This window comes from Mus musculus, chromosome 9 (genome assembly GCF_000001635.26).
Source record: "Mus musculus strain C57BL/6J chromosome 9, GRCm38.p6 C57BL/6J".
NCBI lineage: Eukaryota > Metazoa > Chordata > Mammalia > Rodentia > Muridae > Mus > Mus musculus.
In genome coordinates, this window is record NC_000075.6 from 61,749,240 (window position 1) to 61,762,155 (window position 12,916).

Below are 12,916 nucleotides of genomic sequence, written 5' to 3' on the forward strand. Positions count from 1 at the left end.
TGGTTGAAGGGTTGAACCCCTTCCAGCCACCTAGACCCTCTCTGCTTTTTTCTCGAAGCCTAGGGTCTTGCTAACTCTAACACAAAGCACACACAAGTTCAAGCTCTCCGTCATCAATGAACTGGAGCTGAGTTAGAAGTCAGGCAGCACCCAGGAAGTGATTCTAGGAGGGTGGAACCTGCATAAAATTGACCGAGGAAGCAAAGCATGCTGGGCTTGAGTTGAGTCTGACAGACTTAGGCCAGGATAGTTCCTCTGAGGCTTCAGATCTATACAGGTAGTGAAGGGCTCTAGCCAGCCTGAGTATGGCAAACATGGCTCTGGAAGGCCGTGCCCTTCCCTGATTCCCTCTACCTTGCTAAACTGTTATGTGACATTCCTAAAGCTAGCCACCAAGGTCTATTCCCTTGTTTGGCCACTTCCTTCCTCTTAGACTGACTACCAATGTCCAACTATCAAAGTTTTGAAGTGCAGTACTCAAAAGTCTCCTTTTGGCTACCCTAATTAACATGCCCAATGAATGTTAAACAGTTCATCATAACACATGGTTTCCCCCTTTCTCTTTATAAATTTCCATTTGCCTACAGACCACATTTGTCTTCTCTCTACCCAGTGGCAGTCTTTTGTACCCCCCAGGCAAACGTCCCTTCCCTATCCTTTGTTCCCTTCCCTTTTCCCTAGTCCTCTCTCCCCTGTCTTTGACTCTTACTCCCTGTCCTTTGTCCCTCTGGGGCAAATAAATCTCCTTTGTGCTGAGATCTTGGTCTTTGGTGTGTCCTGTGCCAACTCTGGTCCTTTCAGGTAGCCTCCGCTCAGGTCCCTCACTCGGTGGCTCTTAGGTCTGTTGCATTTGCACACCACTTAGGGCTGTAGAGCTCACCAATGTCTCCGTGTCTCCTTCTACCTTTCCTCTTCCTTAAAACAAGTGCACCATGGCTTGCCTCAAACTAAAAGGGTTCTGCACAGCAAAGGAAAAGCAACAGAGTGAACAGCCAGTCTGGGATCAGAGGAAAATCATTGCCAGCTATTAAACCAATGAGAGATTAGTATACAGAATGTATAAAGAACTCAGAAATTGAACCCAGCAATTAAAAGGACAAATGAGTTGAATAGTCCCCAAAAGAGCAAGTAACCAACAGAGACATGAAAAGCTGTTTAATGTCTATAGCCATAAAGGAAAGACAAATCAAAGATGTGATGAGATTCCATGTCACTGCAGTCAGAATGGCTGTCATAGAAACAAACAAACAAAACCAAAAATCAACAAATGCTGGTGTCTGTAGGGGGTTAGATGAATGTTTATGTGTTGCTGGTGTGTTTTGTGTAGCAGTTTCCTCTGAGAGTGAAACTCCATCCTTCAGGGAAGCTCCTTAAAACAGGAAATAAACAACTCAAGATAACTTCAGGAAGTCCCTGAAACTGATTAGATTCACTAGGCCACTCTGCCTCCCATAGACTAAATACTAAAGACAGCTAATAGTCATTTTCAGAGGACCCATACTGTAAAGGAGACTCAGGAAGCTGAGACCAAAATGCCTAGAACTTAGCTGCCTGGAAGAGGCTAAGACTTGAGGCACCTGAAAGGGAGTCTTCAGCCTGTTGAGTTGCCTTCAAGTTGTGCAGTGGGCTCTGGGTTTCTAGCTTTTATACCGATGCTGGGTGGCTTTGGTGATGTATCTGTTTCTGGGTCATTTCTGCTCATGTAAGTAACCCCTCACCCATATTCCTACAAGTAAAATTTTTTAGTTCACTAAGATGGACTTTGGTGGAATCTGGTCTGTTGTGGACTCTCTTTCTGGGTGTGTAAGCCCCTTGAGACCTGAGTAGCCAGGCCTCATTGCCAGAGTACTCCAACAGCCATCAGGACGTGTTCCAGACCCTCAAGATGCAGGCAGCTAAGCTCCAGCCTACAGAGGAAAAAAAAAAGCCCAAGATTAGGCCACAAATTCCCACCAATCCCTGAGTTTGCCCCAAGAACAGACCACTCTGGGAAACTCCGTGCTTCAAGCAATCCTGTATAGCCTGCCTCCTGCTCAGCTCTTTGCTGCTTCTCTCTTGAACAGAGGCACCCTGTTGTCCTTTTCCCAGTAAATCTCTGGTGTGAGTTTTGTTTTGTGGTGTGACTTTTGGGTATTCCTTGGCTCCCAGCTGCCAGGATTCCTTTCCTCTCAGAGCTGTAACACTTACAGGGTGATAGACATGTGTATCGCATCTCTCCTGGAAAAGTCTTGCTTGGGCAGTGGGATTATAAAGTAGTGTAGCCACTGTGGATATTAGCATGGAGGTTCCTTAAAGGACAGCAAGACCCAGTTGTTCCTTTCCTGGGTATGCATCTGTACTGGCTAGTTTTGTGTCAACTTGACGCAAGCTGGAGTTATCACAGAGAAAGGAGCTTCAGTTGGGGAAATGCTTCCACAAAGATCCAGCTGTAAGGCATTTTCTCAATGAGTGATCAAGGGGGAAAAGGCCCCTTGTGGGTGGGACCATCTCTGGGCTGGTAGTCTTGGGTTCTATAAGAGAGCAGGCTGAGCAAGCCAGGGGAAGCAAGCCAGTAAAGAACATCCCTCCATGGCCTCTGCATCGGCTCCTGCTTTCTGACCTGCTTGAGTTCCAGTCCTGACTTCCTTTGGTGATGAACAGCAGTATGGAAGTGTAAACTGAATAAACCCTTTCCTCCCCAACTTGCTTCTTGGTCATGATGTTTGTGCAGGAATAGAGACCCTGACTAAGACAGCATATGAAGGAATAAACATCAACTTAACAGAGATATCTGCACTTCCATATTTATTGCCTAAAGGTCACAGTATCCAAGGTATGGAACTAGCCTAGATGCCCGTAAACAGATGGATATGTAAGGAAATTGTATATACTAAATTGATGAGTATTTTCTATTTAGTAAAGTATTGTTTGGCTATAAAGGAGAATGGAATTATGTCATTTGTAAAAAAGTGAATGAAACTGAAGACTATTATATTAAGTGAAGCAAATCAGGTCCAGAAAGACCAACATCATACATTTTCTTTCATATGTGAAAACCAGAAAAAATATATATATTCATATATGTATATACATATATTATACACACATACATACATACATACATACATACATACATACATACATACATACATAAATACATACATAGCTGGCAAGGTGTGCCAAGCCTGGCAACCAGAGTTGACCCCTGAAACTGATGTAAATATGAAAGGAGAGAATGGGCTTCACAAAGCTGTCCTCTGACAGCTTTGCATAATCAGGCATATGCACAACTGATAATATTAGTGCAATAACAAAGTATATGAAAGTAGACAGAGGTCTGTGTGAAATTGGGGATCAGCCAGATTGGGGTGGAAGTCAAGAGTGAGTGAAGTCAGAATAATATGACCAAAATATCCTGTGTGCACTTCTGAAAATACCATGATAAAACCAAAGGCTAAGAGGAGGCGGAGGAGGAGAAGAGGGAGAAGAGGAAGAGGGAGGAGGGGAGAGAGCGGAAGAAGAGGAGGGGAAACTTTTGGAGCACTAAGGGTTCCTGTGGTCCAGCAAGTTGTTTACCCATTATGTGGACTATACACAGACAGGCAGGCACCAACGGGGAGACCAGGCAGGTTGTACCTTGGGAAGGTTACATTGTCCCTAAAACTTTGTATCCTCATCTATAAAATGGCTCTCTATACATGCCCACCTTGCCCCAACAACTATTTTTCTTTCTCATTCACTTCTCTCCACCACCTAGATGAACTGCACACCTACTGTGTGCCACCCACATCTAAGCCCCAATGAATACAATGTTAAGAGTCACATATAATGCAGGTGTCTGGGGGTGTTTGTTTGTTTGATTTTGTTTTTGTTTTTTGGGGGGATCACTCTGCAGTAAGACCCCAGAGGGCACACATAGACAGGGCTCCTTAGCCTATCCCTTGCCCTGGCTCACAGAGGATCCTTGCCCAAAGGTACCACTTTGGGAATTTAGCCTTCTGCTTACTGAGAAGACCCAAGGGGGTCACAGGCTCCATTCAGCATCTGTCCCAGGCACCTGCTGTGTGCCCAAGACTGTTTGTTGAACTGCAGGGACCTGAGATCCAGTAGGCTTGCCTGATCTGGCTGGGTCTGTATACACACACACACACACACACACACACATCTCTTCCATTATCAATGTAGGAACTTCAAGGTAGTACAGGTGGAAGACCCAGGCACCTATGTCCAGCACACCCTAAAGAAGATCCAGTCACCTTTTCCAGTGAAGACAAAGGGCACAAGCTGAGGAGGCCCAAGGGACCACTGGCTGTCCTTGTCCCACATCCCCCCGTTAGTCATGCAGCAGGCTGACTGATCCTGAGCTGAGACTGGCAACAAGGAGTCTGAAGCATTTCATACTACCTGCCCAGCCCCTAACCCAACCAGGTCCTCCCTTCTCCGGCCATCACAGGCACCAGAGAGACTCCTTGACTACGCCAGAGCAGTAGAGCTCTAGAACAGCAGGAAAGAGAGAGCTTGTCAAGAACCAGCGGAAGATGGTGGCACCAGGAAACAGAAAAGCCTGATGCCGAAGGTCCTGGGCTGAGCTCAGAGAAGTACAATGTATCAGACAGTTACAAAGCAAGGAGGCGGAGCGCCAGGCTCAGAGCCATCTCCTCTCTTTCCTGCAGGCGCCCTGAGGCAGGTTCCCCAAAGCCCTGTCCAGACTCGGTGTTCCTACAGCTCAGAGCGCCTGGGGGTGTGTGGTGCAGAGGGGGAAGCAGGAGAAAACAGCAAGTGCCAGTGTGACTCATGCTTCTAAATGTCGTGTTATTCCAGGCGTGTTCTCACTTTGCCTCCACCTTCATCCACCCCCCCACTTGCCATCTTGAGAACCGGCTGCAGGGTGGGGGAGGAGGCTGAGCCCGGGTCTCTAGGGAAGCTTCGTTTTTACTCTGTCCTCTGGAAAGCTGGGGGTGGGGGTGTGAGTAGGTAGTTGTCCCTAGTGAGCACTGTACTGGGAGCAGAGAAACAGAGTTCTCTCCTGGCTTTAGAACTATTGCTGTGAGACACTGAGCAAGTCCCTCGGCCTCTGTTATTTCATTTCTGTCCTTCCCAGTGTGCAGTGGGGCTTAGGGGAGGGGTCTAGATGCCCTTGGAAGAAAAACAACATGGTTCTCAGGGCTGCGACCCCCAATTCGGGCCTGATTCGGGAAGATTGTGAGAAGGCTTTGATCTGTAGTGTGTGTGTGTGTGTGTGTGTGTGTGTGTGTGTGTGTGTGTGTGTGTGTGTGTGATGTGTGTGATGTGTATAGACAGGTGTGTGAGCTTGCTTTTGTAGACATGTGTCTACACATAGACAAGCATTTGGGCCCATCAGGTGTCTTCCTCACCCACTGTCTACTTTGTTTTATTCAGACAGGGTCTCTCACTGAACCTGGAGATCGTCCGGTCGACTGGGTGTGACAGGTGACCAGCAAGCTCCAGGACCTACCTATGTCCCCACTTGCCCCAGCTCTGGGGTTTTGGACATGTGTCACCATGCCTAGCTTTTATATGGGTGCTGGAGATCAGAACTCAAGTCCTGATGCTGGCATAGCTAACACCTTACTGACTGAGACACCTCTCCAGGCCCTGGTGTTTGTACGTTTAATGCACTTCCCTACCGCCATGCAACCTGGTGGTCCCATGTAGTCTGTTCTAATGGCAGTCTAATCATCTCAGGACCAGTTTGCCTCTTCCAGAAAAAAAAAATCCTTCTTGATTTCCCTGGCCCAATCAGCCATCTTTAGCCCTTGCCACTTCTGGACCTTCCTCCCTGATCATCCTCAACTTCTGTCCCCAAGATATACAAGTCATGTGTGCACATGGTGTGTAAAATAGGTGAGTATGCATATGTGTATGCAGTTGTGTTTGTGTATATATATATGTGTGTGTGTATATATGCGTGCCTGTGTGTTTAGATATGTATTTGTGTATGCATATATGTATGTGTGGTGTGTGTATCTATGTGTGTGTGTGTGTGTGTGTGTGTGTGTGTGTGTGTGTGTGTGTGTGTATATGCATGCCTTGTGTTTAGGTATATATGTGTATGCACACATGAGAACCAGGAATGATAAAACCACACACAATGAAGGGGACATTGTGCCTATAGCCAGGCTAAAGTTCAGACCTGGGTTCCGCATCTCCAGGCCTTACACTTTTGCTACTTACTGGGCCTAGCCAGGTAGTGTCACGTGGGCCCACAATGGGGTTTCCATGTATAAAGTCCTTTGCGGTATGTCTTAGAATGGCCTAACAGACAGCATGTTGCCATGGAGATCTGAATGCCTCCTGCTTGCTGCATACCTTCAGGCAGAGGACTGGGGCATTAGAGTCTTTGAGGGTAGGGAAAGAATAGGTACCCCAGGTACCAGTCAGGTCCCCATGGGAGGGAGAATTCCCCTAGATGGTGTAGCTGCAGAGGTAGGAGTAGAGAGGCTGTGACAGAGGCCAACAGGGTTAAAGGAACCATAAGGGATCATGAGGTAGCTAAAGGGAAAGAGCAGCTGCCAGCTGTTGTCCTAGGGGGTACAGGAGCTGGTTCTGGGACTGTCCCCTCCCACGTCTGAGGAGCAGTTCTTCCTAGGGTGGGGTATCACTCAGGAGAAGCAGAAAAGATCTGAGAGAGCTCTGTCCTCCCATCTCCTGCTGGTACCCACACTAGCCAAGCCTGGGGACCAATGAAGGCATCAGTGACCTCTAAGCATGACCCAGATGGGGTGGAGGAGACAGTTTTACATGGCAACTTGGGGGCATTCAGGGCATTGTCTAGCCCCTCTGCCTTCTTCCCCCTTAGCATGACCCCATCCACATCTAGGGTCCAGAGCTGTCAATCAGAAGCCCCAGCTGAGCACCCCCACCCAGCCACCCAAACACAGGAGATGACACTAGGAAGTCACTTCTTCCCTTCAGCTATCCTGTCTGAAAGCCTCTAGGGTCACGCTACCTGTCCAGAGCTAAGTGTCCCTATCCATTTGTATCCCCTGCCATTGCAGGAGGGGAGCCGGCCCTGCTCACCAGGAAATGGGCCTGCAGAACAGGGAAGCTCAGCAAATGGGAAATTAATTCTGGGCGGTGAAGGGCAGAGGCTGTTGTTTGTGATCTATAACTTACTCTTTGTGTCAAACTGTGTACTGTGTATATCAGTGGGATGGCAAGAAACCCGAGATCTATTACTTAGAGTTTAATCTGTTCTCCGTGTCGGAGAAGGGAGAGGGAGGCGAAGAAAGCCACAACTTTAATCACAGGCCCAACTCTGAGATGTCAAGTCGCTCTGGGGTGTGTTAGTCAAATGATGTCGTATTACAGGCCTCCCAGACAGCTCCCCATACTGAGGCTTTATCTGCCAAGCCGTAAATTAGCACACCTACTTTACGCTCTTCAGGTAAAACCAGTAATTTAGCTGCAAAATACACACACATGCACACGGTGCGGAGGTGGGGGGGGGGACTTCGAGGAGGGGGCAGCCCCACCTTTGAGCGATGAATAGGGAAAATGAGCAAAGCCAGGGATGGAAATGACACCTCCGCTGCACCTCCTGTCATTAGTGTGTGAGAGCCCCTGTGCCAGCCCCACCGCAGCCCACCTTCCTTCCTACCCACCTTGGCGCCTCCCCCACCCCCACCAGCCCTTCTCCTCCTCCATGAACCGTAAATTACATGCTGACACCTTTAATTTGTGCAAAGTATGCCTGGCTGCGCCTGGCACCAGCAGCCGGCTGCTATAATAAGGTCAATCTATATTCATTGAAGCGGCACTTCATGTGCCTGATAACACAGGGCGGCATCGGGCGCCGCGGTGGCTTCTCCAGGCTGGGGGGCGGGAAGGGGGACAGGATGGCGGCGACGCGGGGGTGCCCGCTGCCGCTCATCGAGGCCTGGCACCGGTTGTCTCATCGCTTATGCGTGGCATGAGCGATGTTATGATTTAGCTAATCACCATCAGTTATTCATCCTATTGCTGCCTGGAGACCGTTGCTGTGCATGCAGGCCTGCCCCAGCCAGAGAAGCTAAAGAGGGGGGGAGCAACCCACCCAGCCACCTCTGCCAGTGAGACCACCCAAGGAGTCTATTTGTCCTGGTCTGCAATCTGGTACCCAGTCAGGGATGGACTTCTCAGAGATAAGACTCCTGGCAAGAGGTAGACTTTGAAGTCAAAGCCTTCTGGGTTCTAATCCTAGCTTCGCCGCTCCCAAGCTGTGAGAATTTTGTTGAGTCACTTAACATCTCTGAGTTTCAGTTTTTAATCTCTAAAATTAAAAGGGAAAAATCCTGTCGGGGAGAGGGCAAAGGTGTGAAATGACATAAATACAGGTCTCAGCCAGCAAGGAGCAAGCACCCGGTCAGTGGCAACCGCTATCCTCGGAGCCCTTGTGGTCAGGCACATTTGTTATTGAGCCAATATCTCGTTTCAATGAAGAATTAAGGGTGGGGGTGAGGTTACCAGTGAACCATCTTGAGCCACACCCCACTGGCATGAGCTAGCTAGGTTAACGCCGCCATCTCTGCTCTCAGAATGCCTAAGTAAGCTAGAGAAGTCCAGAGTAGAACCTGGGGCATGGTGGTGGTGGTGGTGGGGGGGGCGTTCAGAGAGGCAAACAAGGAAGCCAAGTGTCACTCTGCAGAGACAGGAGGCAGAGAGAAGCGTGAGTGGCATATGACTCCATCAGGGAAGGACTTATCTTGCAAGCATGAGGACCTGAGTTCGATTCCCAGAACCAGGTGTGGTAGCACAGGCTTGTGAATTAATCTCTGGGACTCACTAGTCTTGCTGAGTCAGCAAGCTCCACCCCACTGAGAGACCCTGTCTCAAAGAAGCAGAAGTCATCCTGAGGAATGACATTTAAGGTTGACTTCTGGCCTCCACTCACACATGTACAGGAACACACACACACACAAAGGGAAGGGGAGAGGAGGGGAGGGGAAAAGAGAAGAGGGGAGGGGAGGGGAGGGGAGGAGAGGAGAGGAGAGGAGAGGAGAGGAGAGGAGAGGAGAGGAGAGGCACCCAGGCATGATCACCAGCTATGCCCATATTCCAGATGTGTATCTGAACTCTGTCCTAACCAGTGTCTGGCTTCCCTGCCCCACCCAAGAGAACCCAGCTTTGCTCCCACAGCCCATATACCAAGGACAAAGAGGTGAAGTGGGCATCATTTCTACTCACTGCTGTCCCTCCCCACACTGGATTCTGCCTCCCTAGGAAAGACGTTCCCTTCAGTGGTGTAGCCTCTGGCAAGGCGCCTACTCTCCTGTAAGTTGTCCTAACTGGATCCACTGGTTCATTACAAAGTAAAAACGAAAGTAGAGGGGACTAGTTGGAAAAGACAAGAGTCAGCAGAGATGGCAGGGACCAGAGACATGATCAAAATATACCATATATATGTGCGAAGTTGTCAAAACGAAAGCAAGAGGTATGTATAATTAATATATGCTAATAAAAACTTTAAATGCAAAATTAAGCACAGCTCCCCTGAACCCCTTGTCAAGAGGCCCACTCTCCCTGTAGCTCTCTGTGTGCTGTAGACTAAGCACATCCTTAGCCTCTGGCTTCCCCTGCATCTCATTTTTGTCAACTTCAACATCTCCTTTAAGGACACATCCAACCTTGGGGCCTCGTGTTCCTCTACTTGATGGGTACCAACTATTGATTGTCTGTCTACTCCCACAATGGTCACATCCTTGACCTCACCATCTCTGGAAGCAGACCATTTATACACACACACACACACACACACATATGTGTGTGTATGTGTGTGTATGTATGTATACCATATATATGTTTGTAAGTATGTATATATACATATGTACATACACACGCATATATATGTTTGTATGTATATATATATGTATATATACATATACATACATACACATTCTCCACTTTACACATTTGCTGCCATCTCTGTCCAGCACTCTGCACATCCCAGCATCTGACACAGCCCCCCCTCCACTACTTCTGATACTACCTACCTGCTGTTATATGTCCATGGCTTCCTTCCATCACACCTGACAGTCTGTGTGGGGATCAAGCTCAGGCCCTCATGCTTGAGAGGCAGGCACTGTACTGGTGGAAACATCTCCCCAGCCTTGGCTGCTTGCTTGTGAGGTGGTTCCTAGGCATTTCCTGTCAATGTCAAGCAAGTAGTTGTACCCCTGAATGGAGGCTGAGGCTAGGGCAGGAGGTAGGGGTGAGGGTGTCAAATGCAGGAGGCTAGGATGTGCTACAGGATGAAGTAGGATGAGGTTATGTCGGGACAACTGGGAGATTAAAAGGGGAAGGACCTCAAAGCCAGATAGGGAAGGAGTCCCACATAGGCTGGGCAATGGTAGCAGGGGTGGCAAGCATCCTGAGAAGGAACGTGACAAGAAGTGGAAGGCCAGCCTGGCAACTGTTGCAGGAAACAGGGAAGGAGCCTGAATCCACCACTGCCCAAGGCCAAGGGAAAGAGAAAGAAAATGGATCATATGACCTGACACCGAGTGTCCACAGGGAATCTATTGGATGTCACTGAGAGAGGGCAGGCAGGAGCTGATTGGCTCTTAGAGCAGAATCCGGGGGGAGAGGAAGAATGGAGTGGAAACTGGAGAGAGGTGTGGAATCCTAAGGGCCGCATTCCCAGCTCCCTGTTATGACAGCAGGGAGGGAAAGGTGAAGATGCCGAAAGAGGACCAACAGTCCACCTGTAGGTCGCATCCTTGGACCTTCATCAGAGGAAGGGGAGGAAGGTGTGGGAATGTGGGGCTCACACAGGCAGACATCTCTCTGTAGATGCTGTTTCCTGAACAAAGCAGGAGCAGGCGAGGTGGGCAGCAGTGCAGGTGTGGACAGGAGGAGGATGCAGCTGTTTCCTTGGAGAATGGAGGAGTACAAAAAGGACCACTGCAGCACCGTGGAGAGACAGACAGACAGCAGCCCTGGGGTTCAAGGTGATGAGTGTAGAGACAAGTTGGCCCGCTGTCTCTCTAGCTACACCTTGGTGTGAGTAAAAATCCCTGAACAGAGGAGTTGGCTATAACTGAGCTTGGTCATGGCTTCTAAAGACAAAGAAGATAGAGACCGAATGGAAGGGGAAGGGGGCTTGGCAGAGGAAAGCACTATGCCACAAGCTTGGACCTGAGTTCAAGTCCCCAGTGCCCATGTAGAAGTTGGGCAAGGCAGCAAGCCTTGACCCCAGCACTAGGGACATGGAGACAGGAAGCACTCTAGGGCTTGCTGGATGTTGTGTCTACCCTCATTAGTGAGCTCCAGATTCAGTGAGAGACCCTGTCCTAAAGTACAAGGTGTGAAAGACATTGGCCTCTGGTCTCCAAGTACACACACATGCAAGCTAATGCACACACATGAATGTGAGCACACATGTGCACACATATACCACACACTTAGAAAAGAAAGGCCAACTGGGCACTGGAAGTGTGGGGGACTCTCAAAGTGGCAGAGTTAATTGACATTAGCAGAAGCTGGGGTGGGGTGAGAGGGGTTCCAAGGACTGGCCAGAGGCCTCCCAGGACTGGCTTCATTGGAGATCTACACCATGCACAGCTCAGGTACAGGCAGACCAGAGTCTGCAAAGAACAGCCTTGCATTATGTGGGACTGAGCTGCCGGCCAAACCCTCTCAGACACACCATCTCCTCAAACCACAGCCTAGATGGCTGTGCTCAACAACTGTGTGTTTAAAAAGCAATAAGACTAAATGCTTTTCCGTTTCCCCTTTGAGAGCCCGCGTATGATAAATGATAGGCAATTTCATGGTTGGAGTTTCAATTTCCGAAAATATTAGTGCTATTCCCCAAACTCCACTTCCGAGATAAATTCTTTTTGGCAGTCTCTCCCATTGTCTTCTAATTCCCTGATTCAGAATATACCCGGAGGTCTGCTGTGAGGCTCATCGGCTCGGCCCCAGCATCCACCTGTCTGCTCTGCTTTGGAAACGGGGGTCTCCTGCCTCCCACTCTCTTATATTCGTTTACCATTTGTTGCAAGCCCATGGATGTTTATTAGGCACCGTCTGTGTGCTCAGCTCTCCACAAAGTGTTATTATGGTAGGTCCAAGGGAGAGAGCTACAATCAGTCATTCAGTCAACAAATATTGATCATGCATGGAGTCCCCTCAATCTCAAGGCAACAACTCTACAGAGCCTTTCTCCTGCCTCGTGTCTGTTCCATGCTACCCACATTACCTAGTTGTAAAACTGAGGCTCACTGCTTACTTAGTAAAGTCAAGCTGGACTAAGTACATGGAGCAAGGTGAGACAGGGAGAGTATTTTATCTTACTATTTTATTTATATATTAATTCACTGTGGGCAAAAAAACACACACATACCACAGCATATGTGCAGAAGTCAGGGGTCCTCTTTCTGTGATCAGTTCTCTCCTTCTACTATGTAGGTCCTGGGGAACTGAACTCAAGTTATCAGGGATGGTAGCAAGCTCCTTTGTCTGCTGGGCCATCTTGCTGGCCCAAGGAGAACATTTTCTGAGAACTAATGATGTTAGTTCCCAGTCTGACCAGACACTAGACTGAGTGCTTGTCCAGCCCTCTGAACTACTTATCTTTAGGGCTGTCAGATGTGTGGCTCAGAAGCTAAGTACTTGCTCTACAGCCAACAGAGTCCCAAGTCACACAGTAACTTCACATGGAGCCTTCAATGCTCCTACAGAATCCAACCTACCTTCTCACTTCTTTTCCCCAGGACTCAGAGCCCTCCACCTCACTGAATCCTTCAGGTTTTCCCAGGCTCTAGACTAGGGTACCACTGATGCTTAGTCTGTAGACTAGGGTACCACTGATGCTAGACAAGCTCACTTCCTAACCAAACCTTCCCATCACAGGTCAGAAGCCCCTTGGCCTTATCTCTCTCCTCTCGATCTTTCACTCCCTCTTCAGAGGTATTTTCTCTTGCCCAGGATGGAT

At 48.8% G+C, this 12,916-nt stretch overlaps 1 long non-coding RNA gene across 1 annotated transcript in view; it reads right to left on the reverse strand.

Annotated features, from left to right (window-relative positions):
* Positions 1–1,147: 1,147 nt before the first annotated feature.
* Positions 1,148–12,916, reverse strand: part of Gm34828 — a 76,409-nt gene continuing 64,640 nt past the window's right edge. The window contains exons 6-7 of the long non-coding RNA XR_001779197.1: positions 9,972–10,125; positions 1,148–1,907 (exon numbers count right to left, since the gene is read on the reverse strand). This is a non-coding gene — a long non-coding RNA (predicted gene, 34828). The remainder of the gene's footprint in view (positions 1,908–9,971; positions 10,126–12,916) is intronic.